Here is a 23325-nt window from a genome sequence, read left to right as displayed (position 1 = left end):
AAACCATCAGTGGCTAGCCATTGACTAGTATTTAGGCTTTGGGTGCTGTGGACTGCATTTACTGTGGCGATCAAAGCGAGCTGCTGATAACGGAGAAACTAAACCCAAAAAATCTAGATAAATTTTTGTAATTAGTCGGACCACTCTGGGAAATTCTCTCAGATCTTAAATCGAATCCAGGCTTAAATTTAAGAGATATTATCATGCAAATGCGACAACAGTCCTCAGATTAACGTGCTGATGTGAGCTCCCCAAAGAGCAAGGTGAGAGACCAAGCTCAGGATACCAACAAGGAGCCAACTCCAAGGTCCTAGAGGAGCACGTGATGTGTCTCTGGCTGTGACTGCCACTTTCAGGGGCTCCAGAAGGTGAAATACGTAATGTCTAGAATGACATCATCATCCTACCTGATCTTATTAGAAGGGAGGTGACTCCCATTCAGTTTACTAGGATTCCATAGGTGTCACAAGGGGGGAGGGACACCAGTAAGACAGTTACTGCTTCTACATCTACAAGTAGGGTAAGGGAGTGCCTGGGGGGCTCAGTTGGTGAAGCTTCCAACTCTTGATTTTGGCTCAAGTCATGATCTCATAGTTCGCCAGTTCAAGCCCCACTCCTGGCTCCTTGCTTGATACCGCAGAGCCTGCTTGCGATTCTGTCTTGCCCCTCCCCTGCTCTTTCTCTCTCAAATAAAGAAATAAAACTTAAAAAAATGAAAAAATATAAAAGTAGGCTTAGAATTGATGCATTCTATGATTATATTTCCTTATTCTATAAGTTAAATGTAGATTAGATTTTGTGAACTATAAATTATATATATATGCATATATAAATATATAGTTTGATATATAAATATATAGTTTGATATATATAGTTTGCGTGTGTATTCACCAACACAATAAAAGTAAAATAAAAAGATCTAATTTATTTGAAGAAGGAAAAACACATAAAAGCTCTCCAGCCCAAGGAAATATTTTTTAATATATATATTTAATATATGTATATTTAAAGAAAACCAAAAGCCAATCCCTCAAATCACTGTATGGCAAAGGCCTTCACATCCTTCAATAGTTCATAAGAAAGATGATTAGGTTGTCAACATATAGCTGATCAATACACACTCAATAATTACAAGGTAACAAAATGGAGGTCGAAGCTCCCAAGGGATGGTTTAGATGGCCATTATGCTGGCAAAGCTCAGGATCACTCTGCAAACCCCGCCTCCAGCTGCGGGAAGCTGCACCTTGCGCTCGGGGAAGTTAGTGCCCTTTCTCAGTGCTCACATCGATCAATCGCCGCTGCTTAAGAATTTATTACTCTGTCTTGTGATAACATTTCTCCTTAAACAAACAGCATTTTAACGTCAGGAACTTCATCATATTACAATATATTTTGTCACAGATTTATGCAAATCTTAACACATAGCAAGGAACTCTTTTTTTTTTTTTTTTCTGAAGGAATAAGTAAAAAAACTAAACAAATGTTTAGGAAGAATGTGTTCTAAACCACCTTGAAAAAAATTATTTGTCAAAGAAGTTGAACTGTTTCCTTGCAGTCTATGAAATCAGTAGTAGCTGAGCTCCTCTCTCTAAGCAAATATCTCATATATATGTTAATACAGAAAAACAGCTATATCCCAAAAAGATATTAACAGTAAGCTTGACTTTTTGAAAATAAATGTAATAAAAAAATCCAATAGGTTTATTTGGATTTCCTTTTATGAAAACAACACCAAACAAAAGTCTCTGTTTTGCTGTCAGTAAACATGATGCTCTGCAAGTCTTTGTGGGGTCACATGGCTGAGCCTTCTCTTGTTACATTTTGAATCAGGAAGCTTGCTTTGCATCACTTTCAATTTGACATTTTACAGGAACTAGAAACATAAGTCAGGTAGGGAAACATGTTACATATTGTTTTTTCCCCTCTAGCTGACTACCAGTAATCTTAAAAGTCAACAATGTCAGATTTCAATTTTGTTGTTCACTGAATTACCACGCTGTGCATTGAAAAACCAACCTCTGATGCTTTTATTGTTCTGAATCTTTCTTGTGTGATGATTAAAAGAAGAAGAAGAAGAAAAAAAGAACTTTCACTTATTTGACAGCTGGTTTTATTCTCCTTCTGTTTAAACAGAGCATTTTAAACTCCTTATTGAATCAGGCAGATACAACAATCACCCGCCTAATACAATATGTATAAACCAAGAAGGAAGTCAACTCTCTTGATTGGCATTTGTTCAGTGATGTTGTTGTTTTCAGATGCCTACGATGTAAAATGTCCTGGGTGAGTTGTGGATCCGTTAAAAAAAATGGATGGCACAATTGTCTGTTCTGAAGAATTTCAGTGGACCCCCAATTTGGGAAAATATTATCCATATTACTGTTCATGGTAAAATAACAAGAACTTCTTCCCTCAAAAGATGTTTATTTTTACTGTGGGAATTTATCACTAAATTCATAGAAGAAAATACAGGAAGTCTTTTTTCATGCATTTTATTTATATGCATTACCTTAATCATAGGATCGATTAAAATATTTACTGATATCAACAGCAATGACTTAGGAAATCTCTATAACTATTCACACATTATATCCAATTAACTAAAATGCATAATTAGATTTAGATGTGATATAATGCTTTGTTGATTCATTGAAACAGAGGTAGAAAATCATCTAGAAAAAGATTCTATTATGGCCCACACCTCCTACCCACAACTTTTGTTTGTAATTCATCACATGACCAGCAGATAGCAGAAGCACCTCCTAATGGAGACTGCTCAGCAGAAATGCCAAGAAAATATTTTGGCAACAGAGCGTCATTAAAAAAAAAAAAAAGGCAATTAAAACTCTCGTATTGAAAACAGTAGTTAATAATAGGAACAGCTAGATTAACAAACAAATCACATTACTAAATTGCTTTACAATGTAATTGGCATTAAAACTGAAAAAATATAGTGAGAGTATTTCATTCAGGTGAGTATTCAGTAAATACATGTTGAACATCTAACAGTTTCCAGGTACCTGTCTGGGGTCTGGGAAGAATGAAGAACAAGAGAGAAGTGGTCCTTGTTCTCCTAGGATTTACATTTCAAAGGGTGTGTGTTGGTGGGGAGTGGAAGTGTTGATGTTAATTTATGGCTATGAAAATAATTAGTAGTTGTAAGCACTACCACAAAGGAAATACCACAGTACTCTGATAAGGCGGAGCAGGGAGGGGCTCTAACCTCCCAGGGTGATATTTAAACTGAGGCCTGGAAGAAGAGGAAGACACAGCCAGAAGAAAGGAATGGAAGAATATCCCACCAGGAATGTTTTCATGAACCAAAAGGAACAGGACTTGTGCTAAAAATCAATAGAATATTTATTAACAGAGCTGCTTGCCTGGCAAAAATCTGATCACTTTCTATTATAAGACCACCCCTAACAAAACCTTAGCCTTTAGAGAGTTCCTTTACAAAGGCAACAAAAAGCAGTTTCGAACTAGATAGTTGAGGACACTGCTAAAAAAAAAAAAAAAAAAAAAAAAAAAAAAAAAAAGTCAACTGAGTAAATTTAAAGATCAGTTTGGCTTTATTCAATGATTCATGAATTGAGCAGCCTCTCATTAGCAAATAGAAAGGTGCTGAATAAAATGAGAAAAGAATAAAATAGGAAAGAGCTGAATAAACTAAGAGACTTGTATAGGCAGAAGGGGCAGGGAAAGCAAAGAGTGATGACCTCATCTTTCTTTGGGGAGGGGCTATTGGGGTGCTGACTTCCAGATTTACTGCGTTGAGATTACATTCCTGGGAGAGGTTGGAACTACAATTAGGTTAGGTATTAGGTCGGGGTTTGCTGATATGGGGCTTAGCACAAATGACTCTATTTTAGGTCTGTTGTCTTTTTTTTTTTTTTTTTTAAACAATCTCTGCCTTTTGACCAGACTCTCAGCTTAAACGGGAGATGTGAGCAAAGAGTCAAACGTTAGCAGCTGCCTGTCCGGAGTCCTCGCAGTTTCCGTGGGTCCTCTGTGTGGTATTCACAGATCGTACTAACTTTTGCTTAATCTTTGTCATCTTCACAGGCCAAGGCTTTCCGTTCACAATTTTAAATTGCTCATTTTCTTTACTCCTTTTGTGACATGTCCATCTTGGGGAGATCATTTGCTTGTCTGTTAGCAGCTGCAAAAATACATTTAAAGCTTTTGAGAGAATACAGCATGCCCGGGGGGTTAGCATGATTATTATAAGCAGGATACTTCTCAGCCTTGGGAGTGGACTTCAGAGCCATGGTCCCCAGACCCAAATCAGTCACAGTTAAATAAGTCAAAGAAAAGCCCCATGTAAGGAGTTATCTTTAGAACCCAGAGGGCTTGCTCAGTGATCTTAGGTAACTGAGTTTCAACTCCCCTCCCCCCACTTCAAGTTAATCCAGGGCCAGCAGGTCACATTGGCTATAGTACCTACAACACTCTTCCATTCTTTTTCTCAGCTGAAAGACAACTAAGGGTTGATTTATTACCAAGAACAGCTTTGGCCAAAGAGTCTAAGGATTTTTGTTCAGCATCTATTGTTTGGTCAGCAGTTTCCATAATGCTTTCAAAAGTTAAGGAGAGGTTCCTGATCAGAGCCTCTTTGTATTTATTCCTCCCCAGAGGAGCAGTGATCTGCCAAAGGAAATGGATTCTGAATCATGAATGTCTAAGTCTGTGACTCAGGACTGGAAAGATGACACCTATGGAAGCCAGTAAAATGTAAGGGTCTCTAGACCACACAGAAAGTTCTGTTCTGCTGACCCCTGCCTCTGTTCCTTTCTTTGTCCAGAACCTGGATGCAAATTACCCCAGGTTGGAGGTTGTTAACAGAGACTGGGAGATGAAATTAGAGGGTCCATCTAGCATGATGGACAAATCAGCATTTTTGATGAAAAGCCCAGTCCTTTGCCCCCCTTCATAATGGAATGGACATGTAGATCATGGTGATATCTTTCTGGTCAATGGCAGTGCAAAGAAAAGAAATTGACTAAGGAATAGTTTCAAGTTTTTTTTCTTTTTTTTCTTTTTTTTTTTTTTTTACAGAGAGAGACAGAGCATGAGAGGGGGAGGGGCAGAGAGAGAAGGAGACACAGAACCAGAAGCAGGCTCCAGGCTCTGAGCTAGCTGTCTGCACAGAGCCCGACGCAGGGCTCGAACCCACGAATGTGAGATCTGACCTGAGCCGAAGCCAGAGGCTTAACCGACTGAGCCACCCAGGCGCCCCTAGTTTCAAGTTGGGTTCAGTGTCTTGGAGGAAGCAGTCACACTGATATCAGCTACTTTTCATCCCTGTCAGTTTGATTTGAAGGTCTTCTGTGTCTGCAGAGAGCCGGATGCCAGGCGAAGCCACCTTCCCCTATAAAATATGTGCTTGAGCTTCTAGTCCCTCAAGTTCGGCTACCATCTGGGTAGGGAGAAAACCTGGCATCATCCTTTTTAAGATTTAAAGGTAGTTTTTGTTCTTAGTGATTTCAAATCAGAAGGGTGGCAGAAAATTGGAAACATCAGAATGGAGATGGTAACCAAACACTTGAGGAAACTGGAAGAACTCAAGATCAAGTTCAGTTTATAGGTATATTACAAAGCCTCAAGGACAATTAACAGGATTAGAACCTAGTATCTACAAAGGTGTAAATATAATATTTCTTACTATAGTTATCCCCATTTTTTCCCAAAGTTAATCACAATAACACTAATTTGTTTTGCATTAAACTTGGCCTGATTATTTATATTAATGCAGCAAGAACAGTGATTGATCATATAATCTTTTTTTAAAGTCTCCTTTGCTAAGAACTTTGTAAGCAATGAACCTGGTTGATTTTTTTCCAAGGGACTTTATTGACTTCATAAAGTCAACCTTAGTTCTTTAAAACTGTCTGGTTATATCTGAGTCTATGCACATCTCTCAAATGTAATATTATAGTCAAAGTCTTGATAATATACCCAATTTCCAATTGTATCCTGTCATATGGAGAATAGATTCTCATTGAACCTATGTCAGTAAATATTTTGCCAAAAAATAAACTCAAGAGTTTCTGAATTGTAAAGGGATCAGGTAGGGAGAAAAAGTAAATGTTTCCTCTTTGTTTACACAGGTATACTTCCTAAATTGTTTTAAGTCATACATAGCTTAAGAGAAAAGGTTTCCTGAAAAACAAAATGTCAAAGATCAGAGATGTTTCAAACAAGAACTTGCAAAACTTATATCTTACTCTTCAGTTTATTCAATCTCAAATTATTAATTCTTGTTCTGCTTGACCCAAGTTTTTACGATTAGTTCTAGAGATTCTTACCCACTTTTCTATGATCTTAAAAGATTCTGTGTTTTCCAAGGACCTATCCATAAATTTTCTTAAAACAGCACTTTTGCAGGAATATTTTTGCAAAAAAATTTTTTGAGAAAAATATCATTGTCTGTAAGTGACAAAAAGTTCTTTTTTAGCTATTAAATATTTGATGAGTGTTCATTATAACGGAATTGACAAAGAACGTGGGTTATTTCCGTGATACTTAACATTGCAAAATAACTGGAATTAGGATGATAATATTACACTAGGACATATCAGACTAAGAATTTAATACAATTTGTGGAACATCAATGTATCTTTGTATAAATTTTTTATATCTTTATTTTTTATTTTGTGAGAGAGAGACAGAGTGAGTGTGGGAGGGGCAGAGAGAGAGGGAGATACAGAATCCTAAGTAGGCTCCAGGACAGAGCCTGACATGGGGCTCAAACCTGTGAACTGTGAGATCATGACCTGAACCGAAGTTGGATGCTTAACTTAATGGACTGAGCTACCCAGGTGCCCCAAGGAACATTTATGTATCTATATACGTACAACCACATGTCACCACAGTCTCCAGAGTCCTTGGAAAGGTGAAAGTATAACTAATACAAATAGATTTAAGAGATATCCCACAGGGCATCTGAAGGGTGTGTGGCCATTTATCTCTGATTTGGCTGGAGCCATTATCATCAAGGAAGGAATATACGTAGGTGTGTATATTTTTCTTCAGCCAATCTATAAAGTGATTAATTGAACATTTTTGTTCCCAAGATTTTTAAAGAAAAGAGTCTTACCATATTTTCAAAAAAGAACAACGAAGGAGTCGGTGGCACCAATTCCTCAAACATTTAATTTAGTTTCCTCCATTCCAGACTTGGGTGTTATCCTTTAAGTACTCGATGAAATACTAGTAGCATCTCTAGGACCAAGGCTTTAGTGGTCATTCAAAAGGGAAAAGATAAATAGTTTAGTTGGTTGTCAGACTTATACAAACAAGCAGGGTGTTCATAGCAGCAAATGACACTATATGTCGTGAGGGTTCCATCCACATACGGTATCAGTCCCCTCCCTCACTCCATTTCAGAAGCACCTATAAACCTTGCTGTTAGATCTTCAAGATTTTTATTACAGAAACAGGTATAGAAATTCTCATTGACTTATTTGCTCTTAAATTCCTCATGTTAGAAACATGACATTAATTGGGCTCAACAGTGTTGTCTACCCTAGAGGGCATGAACTTCAAGGACATTGAAAGCAAAACTATTTGTTATTAGCTTCTAAATAATTTGTATTGGGCTTTAACGATATCTTTCCTATCATAATTGAAATTCATGTTCAGATTTTAATTTATTCTTCTTTTATTACTTATCATAATAAGATAACACAATCAGAACTTTAAGAAATTCTCAATTTGTCACTTATGAATTTTTGGATAAAAGAAATTTAAAATCAGTGTGGTCTGCTTAAAGAAAAACAAGGGGAGGGAGGGACAGCTAGTATTTATCAGAATAAAAATAGTTATCTTACTGAAAAGAAAAACCTGATCAGGCCAATAACAGAAGGGAATTATTCTAGATTTGGCATAGGAACAAATTCTAAGGAACAATAGATGATTAATTCCTTCAGGATGACAACATGCAAATAAATTAATTTGGGGTTTTGAATCATTACACTGATTATATAAATTCTAGAAAGATAATATGATTAATATTTCTACCACAATGAAAAGCAATATGAAAAATAAAATATTATTAAAGAAAAAACTCAGGTGTTAGCCAAAATGCGATTGAAAAAGTTTACGCTGTTTAGCAAGACTCAATGTTTTAACATTTTGTTACATCCATCACAGTGTGATTAAAAACCAAACTTTTTAAAATAGCTGTATTTTAAATGTTAAGGATTAAACTTCAATGTTTAATTGAACTCCCTTTGTAAATATTTTAAATTAAATTATGAATTTCAAGTGAAATAAAAAGAAATAAATTTATGCATATTCAATTTATTTCTATTTGAAATGTATAATAGGGGCACCTGGGTGGCTCAGCCAGTTAAGTGTCCGGCTTTGGCTCAGGTCATGATCTCGCGCTTCATAGGTTTGAGCCCCATGTCGGACTCTATGCTGACAGCTCAGACCCTGAGATCTGCTTCCGATTCTGTGTCTCCCCCTCTCTGTCTCTCTGTCTCTCCCCTGCTCGTTCTCTGTCTCTCTCTGTCTCTCAAAATCAAATAAACATTAAAAAAAAATTTTTTTAAGTGTGTAATCAATGTTAATGCTAGTAGATGGGATTCAGCAAGCATTATTGACAACCAAATTTAAGAATATGAGGAAGAAAATATATCAGGAATCACGAATCTATGCCCTGTTGACAAAAGCTGTGAAGGGTTACACGTGTTGCCCTACTTGTAGGGTTACATGTTAGACTGCCTCAGGCCCGTGGATGCTGGCAGAAAACATGAGATCCCAGGATCAGAGATGAAAGACAGTACAATACCCACAGCAGTAGAAGATCGCTTCCAATAAAATGAAACAAATAGGGCTAGATGACGCCACACACATGGTGGGTTGTGTTATAGGACAAAACCCCTGAGTTTACATAACCCCAATCTTATATAATCAGTAGTAAGCAAGCCTATGTTTAACCTGGAGAAAAGCAGTATCTTTATGATACTGGATATCAAACACCCTGCCCTTTACTCCAGAAGGAGACACTATTTCCAATTTCCAAGGATTTTGCTTTACATATGTCCTTGAAACAGTAATCCAGAACGAAGGCAGTCTTTGCCAGATGCACAGAAACAACACACCCACAGAGAATGATCTCCCAAGATGCATTTCTCCAAACTTCTCCAGTCTTGAAAGTATGCCCCTCTTCTCCATTCATATAGCATCATGCAGTCTGGTAAACCTTATGCAGTGTGTTGTAATTTTGTTTCTTTGGCTTTGTTATCTACAGCTATCACTTAAATCTCTCTCCCTTATTTTCAATTAAAATCCTGACACTAAGTGATCTTGTTAATATTTTTAAACAAGTTAATTTAAAAATGAGTGATGGATTAATACTTGGCAGTGGGAAGGAGGGATGTAGTATATAAACTTGTATTGTCCATGGTGCGTGTGTGGGGGGGGGAGGGATACTTTTTAAAAAAAGAATCCAGGCTACTAATGAAAAATTTAAGCTATAAATTGTGTGTAGTCTCAATAAAAGTGATTTTAGCGCAGTCTCCCCTGATGAAAGATAACCAACATTTTCAATCTCTTTTGATTACAAATATCTTAGCAAGGGCTATGTTCAAAGATGCAAAAGTCTTCAAAGGCAAAATTCAACTTCAAAGAAGTATACAATGCATGCATAGAGAGTCTTCTTTAAGGGTTTTCAAGTCTTGGATGAGTTTCATAATACGAAATCAGTCTTTTAAAGTTAGTGAATACAAAGGACAAAACCTTAGAAGAGAACATGTGCTTTGAAATGCCTCAGAGAGGTCCTGTAATGCAATACTAGTAAAGTATACAATAGGACATTCGTTAAAAATTATTAAATAAAAAATATTGAATGATTTGATGAAGGTCAGGAATGTCACTGATTTCTTTCCTCCTTTATATTTTTCAAAATATCTCAGCAGAACTATCAAGGTCATGAACCCCAGACATTTTCTATACTATAAGACCTTATTGTTAGTAGCCGACGTACTGTCAAATCTAAGAGGTTTCAGCATATGCCCCATCGCATAAGAGCAAGTGCTGCCTCTTGCTTATAAGTAAAAATTACCATTAGTATATTCATCTAATTTTGAAGATTGGTTAATTTAATGTTTTCTATGATTAAACATATTCATCCCCTGTATCACTTCATTTCCTTATCAAAGGCCCATGTCTAGATGTCACTCTCATCACGGCCAAAGATAGATCAATGGATTTCGGCTAGTGGGGAGTTATTTTATGTGGCAATTTCTACTGGAATTTATAAAAATTGAGCTCAATAATTCAAAGAATGATCTTCATAAAATCGCATCCTCTCATGCACGGTACAGGAAATGAAGGCAGGCACGTTTTTAATCCTGCCTATACTACTGTGCAGGAGTGATTCGAGAAGACATAGCTGGCTTGTAGTCTGACATGCTCATTCTCAACACGGAAACAGGGAGGACGTGGGTGTACGTTTCTGACCTGAGAGAGCTAGGGAAGAGTTTTCACTAGTCAATTTGCCCTTCAAAAAAGAGCGTAAATGATTCAAAACCCTCAACACCAAAAATTGTATATGTATTTTAGTCATTGTATGGATTCTGATGCTTGATTTGATCAATATTAGGAAGAGCTAAGGGGAATAAGATTGGAGCTATATCAAAGGAAAAATTACACTGTCCAAAGGGATCTTAACCAAGTTTAAGTCAGTTTGTGATAAAATTTCCAGAGAAGTCAAAAAAGATGACAGTGTGAGAAACCTGTGTTCCCTTATACTCACTTATCCTTCAAACATGAGCCTCATGTATTTAACCCAGTGGAGGAAAAGATGACCATAACATCAGCTCTCACTTGCTTTATCATTCCCGACTTTATGGTTGGTTACTTTTGAACATCAAACACTATTTTATACATATTTGACATTTTTATAAATAAGTCTACATACCTAAAATTTATTATGCAAATGGCTGTCTGCCTCTTTCAAATGCACAGCTCAGGAGATTTTAAACTATTTCCATTAATTTGGAAGTCTCTTCCACTCTTTCAGAGTTGTTTAATTTTTTTCTGAAATTATGTATTACTACATTAAAAAGATAGTCATAAAATCAAACAATTTTTTAACCAGAGAATAAAATCCCTCCCCCAGCTCTCTTCAATGAAATTTCGTATATTAAACAGAAAAATAGCTCTAGGGTGATGGAGAGACCTAAAAGTACATTTCAATCATTTCAAGAAGCAATAATCAATAATACATTAAATGTTACTTATAATTCTTTGGCCTTTATTTGTACTATTTTAAATGTTTTTTTCAGAAAGAACATGAGCAAGGGAGGGGCAGAGACAGAGGGAGAGAGAGAATCCCAAGCAACCTCCATACTGTGAAGCCAGAGTCCAATATGAGGCTAGAATTCATGAACCATGAGATCCTGACCTGAGTGGAAATCTATACTCAGATGCCTAACTGATTGAGCCACCCAGGCACCTCAATAATACATTAAATATTACTTCCAATTCTTAGACCTGTATTTGTACCACTTTAATACAGAGAGAGAGAGAGAGAGAGAGAGAGAGAGAGAGAGAGAGAGAGAGAGAAATGGTATTAGGGCAAGAGAAAGAACAAAATTCTACCATTTGCAACAATATAAGCAGAACTTGGGCATTATGCTAAGTGAATTAGGTTAATCATAGAAAGACAAATACTGGGTAATATCATGTATAGATGAAAACTTAAAAAAAATGAAGTCTAACTCATAAAAACAGAGTAGAAAAGTGTTTTGCAGGCACTGCTGGGAGGTGAAAATGGGGAAATGTTGGTCAAAGAGTATAATCTTCCGGTTAGAAGATGAAAAACTTCTGGGGAATCTAATATACAGCATTGGGATTATAAATAAGAACAGTTTACTCTGTGTTTGAGTGTTTCAGAGAGAGAAAATCTTAACTATTCTTACCACAAAAAAAGAAATAATAGTGATGTGAGGTGAAGAAAATGTCAGCTGATGCTAACGCGGTAATTATATTGCAATATGTAAGTATCAAATTAACCTGTTTTATGCCTTAAATCTATACAGTGTTATGTATCATATCTCAATGAAGCTGGGAAAATCATATGCTTTATCTCATTTGTTTTGCATGAATGTCTTAAGTTTAGAGATTCTAGATAATAATTACCATGAAGTTATACAATTTTTTGACAGGATAGCAAAGAAGTTGTATATTTTTGTTATTCCTCTACCCCCTCATATTTTTTTAATCATTCAGGGAATATGATATTATTTCTTAAATCTACATATTGCTTGTATGCTTTCAAGGTTAGATAAAAAGAAATTTCAGTTTTGAAAAGCAATGAGATAAAAAGTCTACGGGGAAAGTTTCCTTTGCCTTTAAAGTGTGTCTGCTGTAGTCTGTGCTAGAAGCAGGAATGCATTCAAGGACACTTCCCCTGACTATGAATTGGTGTCAGACGCTCAACTTGATGTGCTCTCAAAGCTGTGAATGACCTCTGATGACCAGATCAGAGATCTTCCAAATTGATATGGGGAGATTTTTTATTCTTCAGCATGAGGATTCTTAGCAGTCCCGAGTGAAAATTTTCAGGTATAAACTGAAAATCTCTACTCATGTGATTTATCATGAGGAATCCAACTCAGTCAAAACCTTTTATTATTTTTGCATTCAAATTCATTAGTGGCAAATCTTCACACAGAAACGTGAAATATAATGAAGGGTTTGTAGGTAGAAATAAATGTTTTGAATGGAAATACTGCTTCTATACATGAAGATGAAGACAAAAATGAAGACGAAGAAGAGGAATGAGAAGAAGAAAGGATGGGGAGAGTGGAGAAAGGAGAAGAAGAGACAGTAATAAAAAATACTTTATTTCCTTTCACTAATTTTGGTTTCCATGGTCTTAAACTAGAATACACACAATACCCTTAATATTTTTTTGAGACTCTGCTGTTGGAAGAAATCTTTTTAAATGTTAAAACTTGTGGTGCCTGGTTGGTTCTGCAGGTAAAGCATGAGACTCTTGATCTCAGGGCTGTGAGTTGTAGCCCCACGTCGAGGGTAGAGCTTTCATTAAAAAGCTAAAAGTTGTGCCTAATTTTCACAAGAATAATAATGAGGTTATTTTTTCCAAAGTAAGGAAGATACTTGTACTTTGGGGGGCTATAATTAGGAATTGAGATCCAGAATACTATAACCATTTTACGTGAACTCCAAATTTTTCTTGAAATGCGATCTGAAAGTAAGTAAACCAAAAATAATAGATGTTTTAATAAAAAGATACTATAGCCAGCTAATTGGTGAAACTGCTATATTTAATTATTGTTGATTTCATTTAGAGAAGGCTATTTTCCCTGAACACACACAGACATATGCATGCACACACAGAAACACACGCACACAGATATAAACTAGTACCTAAAATCATTTTATTGTCTTTCTCTCACACGTATATTTTTACAATAGTATATAAATACATACATGCATACATAAAAGAGGTCATTTATAAAAAACATTGGCTTTTTTTCTTCCAGTTCTACCAAAAATGTAATCAGTGAACATGCACGCACACACTCCCCAGAGGAATAGATAAATGAACAAAATCAGCAACGTAAGGACAGAGCGGACACTGGGAAACACTTGGGAAAACAGAGGAGCAGAGTGACAGAAGCCAGATTTCAAAACAGATTTTATTACAAAGCAAGAAACTGGCCAAAGTGAAGCAGGATTCAGCATTCTGACAACGCAGCCGCTGCTATCTGAACGCTGCCCAGCACTGCCACCTCAGAAATGTGGATGCATCTTGGGAAGAACAGGTGAAGGCAAATCTGAAGGCAGTGACTCACTAAATGGAGTGACACTGTGCACCCTTTCAGTAGACATAGAAGGACAATTATTCTCCTGCTCAATTTACCATCACTCTGCTCAGTCTCAGCATTGAAAGTCTTGGTGGGCACAGTGATTTTCAGGGATCTGAATTTATATGTTATATTCTTTTGCTCACAACTGTGGAATTGAGGAATGTAGTCTGGGATGGGGAATCAACAGCAGACTGGTGGCAGGAAGGAATTCTAATTCGAATTCTAAGGCTCAGATTGGATTCCCGGAAGTCTTAGCAAGGAGAACCTTGGAAATTGCAGTTATCCAATGCAATCTGATCATTAATTTTAATCGGACTTCATTAGTTCCTGGAGACTAGTAAAGCCTAAGTATTTATGAAAACCTCTCTATAATAGTGCGGAAAACCACAAGTTCAGCCCAAAGCTTAATGGGTTCCCCTTAGAAATTACTATCTTAAAGTTGACATTGTGAAATAAAAAGACATTATAGCAGTGTAAGTGTAGAATTCATTAAAATTTTATGTATGTCACTTTGGTGAGTTTTAGTAGTTTGGTAGTCTACTATTAAAAAAACAAGGTTGGGAACTTATGTAGAAATCTACACAAGTGAGAGATGGATTTTCTAGAAAGAGTTCTATTACTGAGACTCACTGTTAATGGATATGCAATCTAATAATTCTTCCTACTTTGACAAAAATAGTACTTAAATCCTAGGACTTTGAAATGAATAAATGATGAAACTTTATAATGTAGTGAAAGATATGATCACAGAATTTATATGAACATCAAAAAGTTATCTAAGAAAGTTTCTCTTTCTTCTTTTCTAAATCTCAAGAGTCAGAAATTGTGGAAACTCCCTGAAAAAATGTGTACATCTAAAAAGAATGGAAAAGACTGTGTATAGAAAAATGTAAACAAAACAAAAACATAACAACATTCGTACAAATGTGTGCGCGCACATACACACACACACAAATACACACACATACAAATACACACACACAAATACACACACACACAAATACACACACACACAAATACACACACATACAAATACACACACACAAATACACACACACACAAATACACACACACATACACACACACACAAATACACACACATACAAATACACACACACAAATACACACACACAAATATATACACACACACACACACACACACACACACACACACACAAATACACACCAACCCAGACATCATTCCTTTTCACCTGCATATTTTGGTCAGGAAATAGCACTAAGAAAAAAACACTTTCAAAAACAAATTTAAAGAGGGAAAATATTTTAATTATTGGTAAAATTAATTTCCTTAAAAATACTAAATATGTAACCAGGATATGTCAATACTTTACTCTTTTCTTTCATGGTATAAGGTTGACTTAATGAAAAGGCTATAGACTAATGACGGGCCCATGAGGATTAGAATGAAAGTAACTAAACAGACCACTAAGACGGTTGACCTCAGGTAATCAGAAGATGTGGGTGGGGCCATTTAAGATTGTTCTTAACAGACTGCAGTTCTTTCTTTATAGAATAGAAGATGTATTCTTCACCTGAACAGGAGGAGAGGAATTGTGGAAAAGAGGTCACAGAGACGTATATGTCTGGGCAAAGAAAAGTACAGTTACCTGTCCAGAAAGTGCAAGGGAGTGAGAGTGTGGACTGGAGGCTTTAAATGACTTTCCAGCTAGAGAAAAGTCCAGAAAGCTTTTCAAGAACAATTATGAAATTATCTAGATGTCATAAAATGTTCCTTTTTACAGAAATTACTAATATGTATAGAACAGTGTCTAATGTACAGGAAGTGTTTAATTTATATTTGTTAATGAATGAATAAATGATTACTAAATATGTACTAAATATATAGGTATATACTAAATTATATATAATGTGTAGCGGATGTACGTCATATATACAACATATTACACATATATAGCATTTATTTAATATTTTAAAATTTTCATATAAATAGTAAAAAGCATGACAAGGGGCACCTGGGTGGCTCAGTCGGTTAAGCGTCTGGCTTCAGCTCAGGTCATGATCTCACATTCGTGGGTTTGAGCCCCACGTCGAGCTCTGTGCTGACAGCTAGCTCAGAGCCTGGAGCCTGTCTTCAGATTCTGTGTCTCCCTCTCTCTCTGACCCTCCCCTGCTTGCACTGTCTCTCTCTGTCTCTCAAAAATAAATAAAAAATAGAAAAAAATTAAAAATAAATAAATAAATTTAAAAAGCATGACAAGTGATTTTACTTATAACAAATCTTTTTAAGGGGTGCCTGGGTGGCTCAGTTGGTTGAGCATCAGACTCTTGATTCTGGCTCAGGTCATGATCTCACAGTTTCAGGGGTTCAAGCCCCACCTTAGGCTCTATGCTGACAGGGCAGAGCCTGCTTGAGATGCTCCCTCTGTCTCTGTCCCTCCCCTGCTCACATTCTCTTTGTCTTTCTCCAAAAATAAATAATAATAAAGAAAAATAAAAAATAAAATGTTTTTAAAAATCCACTAATCTATTTAAATTAGATGTATGGAAAACCTCTAAAAAAGAACTGCCATGCCTGACAAAGAACCTTACCACCACTCATTATAAATTAGGAATGCATAGGAGGAGGGCTAACAGTTCCCATTTATTTTATAAATTTCAAGGAATTGTTTTTTCCTAATTATCACTTAGGATATTATCATATTTCCTCACAGTTTTAGATATGGAGCAAAAAGTTATAAAACATCAGAACTAGAAGAGTTCACAGAGATCAATCTGTCCAAGTCTGTAATAAACAATTAAACAGTTATCAGCCTCAAGGGAGGAAATCACGTAACTAAAATAAGCATATTAGTTATAAGAATGAGGGAAAAGGAGCAGGAAGGAAAGGAGAGACAACTGTGATTTTAATCTCTGGCTGTTAAATACTATATACATCACAGAGCAAAGTTTGTTACGTTCTCCTAATTTTTCAACGACCCTAGAACCCTAAATAAAGATTTTCAAAAATATTAAGACGTATTCCATTCATAATCTTAACAAATGAAGCAAAAGAAAAAAAAAACACTTCCTTCAAAAAAAAAGTGGTCCTTTTTTCATCGGAGAAAGCAGAGATTGTATGTCTTCACTTCTACTTATACTTTGGAACAATGTTCTCACCCACTGAAAGAGGAACATCATTGAAATATTTTCATATCAGACTCTGTCTGTGTATTTTGTTAGGGTGGATCTTTCTTCACTCCCTCATGCAATTCCACCAGTAGATATGAAACAACTCAAACAATTTCTCTCTTCTTTTTCATGGATACTGCCCAAAGTATTTTGTTGTTGTTGTTGTTGTTGTTGTAGCTGTTTTGTTTTATTTTAAACCCATTGACTCGCCATTTATTGACCTGCCATTCTTGCATATATTTTCTTTATGTTTTCTTATATTTACCTTAAAGTTTTGTATTAGTTGGAATTCAGATCCAATTGCTAGTAAATGGGCCCAATTAGAGCCCAGAATTCAGAAATCACATTGATTCTTTCATGAATGGGAGTCTGGAGGTAATTGGTCAAAGGCTGACATTGTGGGAAACTCTGTGAAGTCATTAACCAAGGACTCTTCTTCTTTTTTTTTTTTTTCCTCTGATATCTTTAGTATTTGTCTCACAAACCAAATGTTATCCCTTGGTATAAAATGCCAACTGGAAATCAGGGAATCAGGTCAAATTAAGGATTATAATTACAAATTTTCCTAAGTTAGAAGATGAAATAAAGCATTTTGTTACAGAATACAGGATTTTATTGGATCTGTATTATTTTGTGTTACAGATATGTAGGAACTGGTCTAGTTAAAAAGACTTCGGGAAAAAGGGTAGAAATAAGATTTAAGTAATCTAATTGTGTAAAATTAGTCGTTGCCTAAAAAAGGCAAAAAGATCACTGCATAATGCAATTTACGAAGCGTTTTTTTGTCTGCTTATTTGTTTTGCAAAAATAAACTAAATAAAGATAAAAGGTAGACTTCTGGTAGCCTCAAAGCTCAGGTAGATTCAACAGCTTAAATAAAAGGAAACATGTACTCTCTTTTCACAAATGGACTCAACTGTGAAGAAAGAAATTTAGTCAGAAAAATATAAACTAAAATATAAAATTTACATTTTGGAAAAGAACCAAAATTTTAGAGACCCTCATTAAAAGTAAACAACTTTGGGGGACGCCTGGATGGCTCAGTTGGTTAAGTGTCCGACTTCAGCTCACGTCATGATCTCACGGTTTGTGAGTTCAAGACCCATGTCAGGCTCTGTGCTGACAACTCAGAGCCTGCAGCCTGCTGCAGATTTTGTGTCTCCCTTTCTCTCTGTCCCTCCTCTGCTTGCATTCTGTTTCTCTCTGTCTGTCTCTTTCTCTCTCAAAAATAAATGAAGATTAGAAAAAAAATTTTTTTAAGTAAACAACTCTTAACTCTGGTGAAAACAACCAGATCCTGAAAAAATGTTAAGACCAAATTTCCTCTGTTGACTCATAATTAAGAGCCAACAGGTGAAGATACATAAATTTATTGCAAGCAAAGGGCTACTAAAAGATACAGTTTCCAATATTGATAAGAAACACCAGTATAATCACCAAAAACTATTCACTTATGTCCCTTTGAGGAAAAAGCTAGTACTCAAGAGCTTGTCATTTTTCTTAACTTTCAAATGGCATTGTCTACAAATATATAGGTGACAATATACTCATAAATTTAGACTTCAGGCTATCTGCGATTAATAGGAGTTTTATAGAACAGTGCATCTTCAGAGAAAATGCTATGATGTTTGAAAAAACTAAGAAGGAAGGCAAATTGTAATGATATAAAAGGAGAAAAGAGAGTGAGTTTGTTTTAAAGTAAAACATCCATTTCTACCAGAAAATATAGAAAAGCAACCTGTGACAAATTTCCGTCTGTAGAAAGTGTGGGGAGAATGTAACCTGTAGAAACTAACTTGATTTTCTCTGATTTTACTAGAACCACTCAAGAAATGGAACTTCCTAACAATCCTAAATTCTTTTCCATTTCTAACTTGGATCTTCAATTTGAGGACTATTATCAAGAGAATATTTCTTTCTTCTTTTTGATACAACCTGTAAAATTTTAATAATCAGGATTTACTTTGCAAATAGAACTGCCAGATAAAATATATTAGAACTTCCTCTAATTTATCTGCACATAATGAGATTATAGCTAATCTAGGAATTGGAATACTTATATTACGTATGAGACCAAAAAAATGAACAAAAATTTACTCAAGATCCCAGAATCCCTAGGGGAAAAAACTAATGGGGCGTAGATAGAATAATCGGAACAAAACCCATAAGAATCCAGGCTTACCCTTCTTAGATTAAAGTAAACCTTTATTTTTGTATGAATGTGAGGAGGTTTGGATCATGCTCTTAGAGCAATAACTTGGGGCCCACATCAAAGATCCTAAAGAAAGAAATTCAGTGGTGTCTGATTGATTTGCTAATTTTAGTTTAAATATTTATTTAGGAAAGAAATTATATATAATCTATTTCAAGAGGCTCAAAGGATCATTTAGGACATGGTTCCAATAGTCTCACCCTTACACTTTCTTTTTTTTTTTTTAATGTTTATTTATTTTTGAAAGAGAGAGAGACAGAGACAGAGAGAGAAAGAGACAGAGACAGAGCGTGAGCAGGGGAGGAATAGAGAGAGAGGGAAACAGAATCAGAAGCATGCTCCAGGCTGTCAGCGCAGAGCCTGATGCGGGGCTTGAACCTACAAACTGTGAGATCATGACCTGGGCCAAAGTCGAACGCTTAACGCACTGAGCCACTCAGGTGCCCCTCACTCTTACAGTTTCCTAAATAATATCAGTCACAGTAAAGTCATGAATTCCTGTGCTCTTCTCTTTTAGATAAGTTATATTTCACAATGTTTACTTAGTGTTTATTTACATTTAATTTCTTTCCTCTATGGTTATGGCTATATCCTAAGAATAGTTTTATTATCTGGATTGGTTGAACCATTTTCTGTGGGATGTATTTTATTGGGACAGATATTTATGAATTATACAAAGATTTGTCACTCTTTCAAAAACTTTATTGTCCAATCCCTCTGATTACTCTGCAAAAGTGGAAAAAATAAACATTTAAACTAAAATTAGCAAACCAATCAGACATTAAATTTCCATGGCTTAAAGTACTGCCCTTAGTGCATATGGTCCTTTGGTCTTGCTTCTGAGGTATTCATAGATTGTCTCTTTATGAATCAGTGCAATAGAAATACTGTCACACACATTGGATTCCATCAATTTACTTGTTGATCTAGTTAATTATTGTAGAGGATAATCAAAAATAATTGGCTCTACTATTAACAGATTTAGGACAAACCAACTAACCAACCCCCATATGACCTAATATCCTGGTCAAGAGACCAACGGGAGATTGCCTTCAAACTTACTGGAAAAACCCTATCAAAGACTCTTCTCTCCAATACAAAATTTAAATAATGAGAAATTATTCCTTAGATACCTATTTTTCAACTAAAATGACCAGACATCCAACAAGAATTAGAAATTGGACTATTACATCTATTAACCTTGTTCGGAGAGCTTTCAGAAGTAGTCAGTGCTTAGAAATGAACTACTAACATAAGCTATTTGTGGAAAATGTACATAAGTGCTACATGGAGTTCTGGTATACAAGTGCCACCCTCCTCTGTCACATGGTTAATTGTTATGCATTTAAAGAAATTCTATCTTTAGTCACACATTTCCTTTTATTATCTTAAGATATTATCTTAAGATTATGTACTTCTCACTTTTCCTTTTATTCAAATTATTTCTAATAATATTTTCCTTAGATTTAAGCCTTATTAAGGAAATCACTATACTAATTAAATGTTCCCAAGCTATTGGTAGGCACCAATATTAAGCATAATGTAAAGTTATGTTTCACTAACTTTACAAATAGTGTTTTTTTGAGTTACCACACAAGAAACATTTTTGCTCTACACAAAAGGCTGATTCTTGGACTGTAGTGGTGATTGTCGTGATGACACCAAGAAACCATATATTAGAGTTCCTAAGGTTAATTGCATCTCTTTTAGAGCTTCTGTACTGTCTAGGTGGGTGATGAAGTTCTTTAATGCCAACTCAGGATGAAGAAACGTTTTTTTAAAGAGTTAGTTGCTGGACCACTCCACCACCCTCTGAAGGAAACCCAAGGGATAAAACCATTCTTGGTGAAATGAATAACAATTGGTGTAAAAGATTCTAAGACTATTAATTTCATCCATAATAATTGGACGAAATGGGACATCAAACATTTAAAAGGGAAAAAAATACATGAATGAGAATGAAATTGAAACCTTTTATGTCTAGGACAATCTCTGAGGATAAGAAGAAAGAACGTGTTTTTCTAAATGTTTCGAGTAAATTAAGACTCATAGACCCAGTGCTTCGTGGTCCTGGTCTGATTCTGGGGGCTTATAGAAGTACTGCATCCATATCAGAGACTGTATTTTTGGTAAATGGACATCCCTGGACTTCCACTTACCTACAGGATCTTTTTAGTCATCAGAGCAACTGGCTTTGTAATGGAAACTGCTTAATTGACACAAGACTCTTCCAAGTCAGTTATTGGCCCTAAAATGGAATTTTCATATTCTTTTTGTAATACTTACCCAGGTGAGCTCCTGATTTACCAAATAGAACCTCACTTCTGGCTTTGCATTAAACTTTAAGGAGTTGTTTTTGTGGGGAAAAAATGAAATTATCACAAGTAAAACCTTACACATTGTACTTTTACAGAGTCAGAATGTCACTGGGAAAAGAAAATTGTATAATTACTTCCTATAAAATTTGATAGATTAAATACTTAAAAAGCAGATACTATTTTAAGTATCTGCCATACCATTTTTTCCTGGTATAGTTTGCAGATCATTATTTTTATGTGTGGAAAAAGACAATTATAATGAAAGAAAATTTAGCTATCCTTGTGGAAGGATTTCATTGTTACTAGTTTCACATGAAATTTCCTCTAGACAGTGTTAAACTTTTAAAGTGGAATATGATTGCCAATAAACTATAATATCCTTCTACATGTTTTATAACAAGAGCGAGCTTAGGAAGAACAGAATGGTCACCATTTCAATAGTATCAATTATGTATTCATGACCATTAATGCGTGTTAAAAATTGAATTGTGACATTCACTGTAGGGCTTCATGGAAATATGAGAAGCTTAGGCATAAGGGCTAACCATTGACTGCATCATGATTATCTATAAAATAAAGGTTAAAGAAATATAAAAGAAACTGTGTCTTTTTTTCTAATATGGAAAATGCCTTTAAATATCTTTGATATGTTTGCAATTTATGTTGTCCTTTAATGACACTCAGAAATAAATTTTAAAATTTGGAGTACGTCACATGGCCAAAAATCTCTGATTCTTTCCATGCCCGCCATTGATAACTTTAATACCATGGAGTCTGTCGTGTGATCAAACTGCCATGTAAACCTGCCTGGAGAACTTCTGGTCTTCTTCCACTGACAACTGACAGCCTTTCATCTGACCCGCCATGTAGGTCAGGACACACATCTAAATAAACATGAAACATGACATCTCCAGAACTCAAAATAGCCTATCAAATAGTGTGCTTCTCTTTTTGATTGTGGGAAGCACAAGACACAATAATGTCTTTCCTCTCATTGGTTCAAATGATGAGCTCACCAGGGTTTCAGCACTCTTGTATTCATAATGGTTTTATAGACTTCTTAAAACATTCCCTTCTGGAATTAAAATAGTAAAATAACAAAACTATGTTTAAACAAAATACATGAAGTTAAAAAATATATATAGTAGTTTCTCTATACTATAGAAGTACAAGTTTCTGTTCTTAATCAGACTGTTAAGTGCAACCATCTGAACTTTCTTGAGGTCAGTGGATAACTGGTAAACTGAATGCATGTTAGTTCTTTTTATTGACACAATAAAAGAAAATCAGAGAAATTTTGGAGATGATTGAAAAGCTTCACATAGGAAATTTACTGTAAACTCTGAAGCCTAAGGGATATTAAAATTCTTGTATTGTGAAATTAGACAATTAAAAATGAGATATATCACCTGTAATATGTAATGATAATGGTACTGTAATTATATTGTTTCAACTTATACCCTCTGGTGAACATGACTTCTTGATGGAGATTTGAACATGACTGCCAAGACACAAAATACTTGGATAATTTGGAATAGATTTTATAATACATTAAATTCATTGATGGCTAATGAATTTACTAACCATGGTTAATGAATTTACTAATGAAATCAAATACTAACATTTTTTATTTTAAAAAAAAAGCACTAAAAACAAGACTTTAGTAAGTCCAGTCCACACCACAATTAAGCAGAAATGGTGAGAGAGTCATTTCATTTGACAGAATGATTTGTTCTGCATTGCAGTTAAGAAAAAATGATTAAAGCTCTTTGATTCCATTTGCAAAGAGATTTTGAAA

Source organism: Suricata suricatta, chromosome 14 (genome assembly GCF_006229205.1).
Source record: "Suricata suricatta isolate VVHF042 chromosome 14, meerkat_22Aug2017_6uvM2_HiC, whole genome shotgun sequence".
In the NCBI taxonomy this organism is placed as follows: Eukaryota; Metazoa; Chordata; class Mammalia; order Carnivora; family Herpestidae; genus Suricata; species Suricata suricatta.
The sequence above is the reverse complement of the archived record's forward strand: the minus strand, read 5'-3'. Positions refer to the sequence as shown.